Raw genomic sequence first — 3,757 nt, 5'->3', positions numbered from 1 at the left:
TGTCGATAAAATCAATGTATAAACGTATAACTAATCTTTTTAAGAAATCTCATCACTCTAATTTTGATTTAACTAAAGTCGAGAGTGGCTAAACAGTCACAAATTCGTCTATACAATATTTGCGACTAAGTTGCTACATCTTAGCTACTTTTTTGCTACATATTTTGCGACTCATTTGAGACTGCTTCTAAATTTTGATAATTTTTATGGATTTTGACTAAGTGTTTAGGCGCTAAATATTCCCCCCCCCCCAAATAATAATGTACTTACTCTTTTGGTACCCTATCTATTAACATATTTGAAGTAAATTTTATACTAAAATCTATTTTGGGTTATAATATTTTATTTTGTAATATTTAGATAATCAAACCCTTGCCATTTGAATAAATAACAAAATTTTAAAGTAAACTTTGTAATTAAATCAGAAGCAAATAAAAAAATTGGAAAAAAAAAAATATTTGTTAGATCAAAAAGATTTCCTAAAATCTCTCTAACAATCTCTCTTCATTTCATTTATATAATCTTATTTGTTTCTAATTGATATTATTACACAAAATATATTTATAATTCTATATTTAATCTTTAAACCAACAATTCAGTTATATATATATATATATTAAAAAATAAAGTTCTTATTCAAAATTCCTGAAACAAATTCAAACCCTATATTAGAAATTCTAAAACTTAATTTATACTTATAGACTTCAAAAAATTAATCAAAAACTATAAAACCACAATATACCAAAAACCAAAATAGAGGAGGTTTCTCATTGGCTAGTCTATTATGACAAAGATTGGGCTTTGGTTAATTCTCCACTATTGATAGAATAAATCCAACGGTTGATATCTTCTCCTTCTTTTCATTTTCTTTTTGGTGAAGAAGACTTCTCCTCCTTTGTTCTTCTGACTTCTCCTCCTTCGTTCTTCTTCTCGTCGCATACTCCAATCTTCTCCGCCTCCTCCGACTTCCAACCTGCACATGCCAGAAAGTTCACTGATATGCTAAGGAAGGAACCTCATAGCCTACAAAGAAGAGATGAATCTGGTCGATAAGCCAAGTTGCAGAGTATGGCCCGAGAACACACAATTACTAGCTCCCTCCGATTCGTCTCTTGTTCCTTCTCTCTCGCCTCCAGATGGGCGATTCTGACCTTGATTCATATATCAAAGAGGTTCGTATCTCATATTTGTTCATTTATGGAAACTATAATATGTGAGATTTTCTTTGTTGCTTCTGAAATGTTTGCTCAATTTTTTTGCTTCCAATGAAATTTTGTTAGGATCCAAATATGTGACCACTTGTAGATCGATTTGGGTTAGATTGATTTACTAGTTTTCCAATTGGTCTATGGTGTTCGTGTTAATGAAACGTTTAAAATTGAAGTGTAAGTATAGACCCAATGTTTATTGTTGTCTCTGAAACCTACTGAAGATTAAGTCAGATCATTTATTCGATTACACTGCAACTTAAGGAAATTTGAAGCTAATTAGCTTGTCTATTAACTGCATTTTTCTATAATGAATGTTGCTAGTTGAAAAATAATGTTTTGTTAAATGTTGTAGAGTGAATATCAGGAGAAGAACCCTCTTATAAAAGTGTTAGATAGACACATGGTGGGCTAAATAGGAGAGAAAGCTACCGCAAAAGTTATGGGACAAAAATTATGGTATTGTCATTGAAAAGCATTTTTCTGTGTATTGGTTCTTATCTTTGAATCTAGTAGTTCATTTGACTAACCAAATCTGGTGGCAACAATGAAACAAGTCAATGATATATATGAAGATGATACTTTCCAAGTATCTTATTTTGATATCTTCTTATGCAGTTCTATTCAAAGCATGATAAAAAGATTCATGTGAAAGAAGAGGAAATGACAACCATACAAGCCAAGAAGCTGAGCTTAAGATGTTAAGGAAGAGTTTGAACTTCAAGTCCACCCCGATGTCTACCTTCTATCAAGAATATCACCACCTAAAACTCATTAGGTAATGATTAAAAACTAGGTTGACGTATATATGTGGGTTGTATTTTCCATGGGAAGTTTTTGCTAATTGTTTGTTTAAGTTTTTAGGTTTGTGGTGTATTATTCAATTCTCTTGTAGGCATATGGCAATATTACATGAGAAAGAGGAGGATCTCTCGGCCATGTATAAATCGCACTACCAGGAAATGTCCTAGCCACCGCACCACTAGAAACCTTCCTAGCCTCCACACCACGAGGAACCATATCAGCTACTTCAGCACATTGTCCATCATTTTAAGAACTTTTTACCTTCTCTTATGAATGTTTAATATTTTGTAAGGCTTTGATTTGCAACATTTTGGTTCATCTAATTTTTATATAATTACAACATTTTGTTTTAGCATTCGAAATCACCAAAAAAAAAAACAAATGCGACAGGGTATATATAGTAGCATATTAGCGTCTAATTAATTTACTAAAACTCCTTAAGCGTCACTAAACGGTTGCTAATTTGCGACTACTTAATAGTCCTAAAACCATCTCAAATCTATGACTCAACAATTAGTCCATATCAGTCCCTATTATACAAATGTCAAGTTTGTCACGTAGTAGTTGCTTATTAGTAGGGGTCACAATTTCGTCTTACATATACGACTGTTAATCTCCGTCTTTAAATCGTCGCTTATATACGACCATATATAGCAGTCTCCAAAGAGTCGCAAATATGTGACGTTATAGCGACCATTAAATTTAGCGACCGTTTTTTAGCGACCAACTTTGATAGTCTCGCAATAGTCGCAAATAGCTATTTTGCGACCTTTTAAGGACGCTTTTGGGGGTCACAAAATGCTTGTTTTCTTGTAGTGACTCTAACAGCCTCATCATCATCATCATCATCATCTTCAATCACTTGCTCAGGCTGTTCCGATACCTTTGTGACATCCACAATCAACACACATCTTCGCTTCTCTGTATCAAAGGACGTCAAATACACATCCAAATCCTCATCATCATAAATCGTACACTTTTCCCTCACATTCGATTCTGCCACTAGCGGATAGTAGCTCAACTCCAACTTAACATGGCTCTCAACAAATCCAACCTTCTTGTTTATCCTTCCTTTTAGCATCGACAACGTTATATCACTCGCTTTTGTCTTGATCATAATACTATACATCCGACCTTCACACTTAAAATTTATGCTAACTCTTTCGCTCATTGTATCCTGCCAAAAAAAAAATACAATAAACAAAATCAGTTTTACCAGTTTTACTAATTTTACCAGTTCCAGTACTACTTGGTTTTACCAGTTTTACCATTTATGCGAGTTGTACCAGTACTACCAGTTTTACTAGTTATACTATATTTACCACAGTGCCTAGTTTTACTAGTTCTACTCTAAATCGAATTTCGATTTCGGGTTCTAAACTCTGCAATTCAAGACGAATCTGGGTCTAAAAGTCATTCTAATCAACTAAATAGCTCAATCAACCAAGAACCCATGCTCAAAAATCCAATGTGCTAAGGATTTATATTCTCAACCAAAATCCAATCAAATTTCAAAAATCTAGTTCTATATGAAGCTTATAGTTGAAGAATGTACCTGCATTTTGGAGCTTTGTACAGCTCAAAAGAGAAGAAGAAACGCAGGGCCTCCGACGTCGCCGGAATCGACAGCTCCGGCACCAAAAACGGACCACGACGGAAGAGGAGGCGGAGAAGAGCTCTGAGCTCGGGTTCGGCGTCTCTTTAGTTTTTTTTTGTTTATTTTTTTTCTTAATTAAAGTAAATAA

At 33.9% G+C, this 3,757-nt stretch overlaps 1 long non-coding RNA gene across 3 annotated transcripts; it reads left to right on the top strand.

The window, feature by feature from the left end:
* Positions 1–883: 883 nt before the first annotated feature.
* On the top strand, positions 884–2,367 carry LOC111830122. 3 transcript variants are annotated; one of them, XR_002833477.1, is made up of 4 exons: positions 885–1,172; positions 1,564–1,667; positions 1,827–1,986; positions 2,073–2,367. It is a non-coding gene; the product is annotated as an uncharacterized LOC111830122 (long non-coding RNA). The 3 variants fall into 3 exon arrangements; XR_002833478.1 differs by having other exon boundaries at positions 887–1,172; positions 2,104–2,367; XR_002833476.1 differs by having other exon boundaries at positions 884–1,172; positions 1,827–2,367.
* Positions 2,368–3,757: the final 1,390 nt, after the last annotated feature.

This window comes from Capsella rubella, unplaced genomic scaffold (assembly GCF_000375325.1).
Source record: "Capsella rubella cultivar Monte Gargano unplaced genomic scaffold, Caprub1_0 scaffold_6, whole genome shotgun sequence".
NCBI classification, from domain to species: Eukaryota; Viridiplantae; Streptophyta; class Magnoliopsida; order Brassicales; family Brassicaceae; genus Capsella; species Capsella rubella.
Note: the sequence above shows the minus strand (reverse complement) of the source record. Positions and strands in the feature narration are given on the sequence as shown.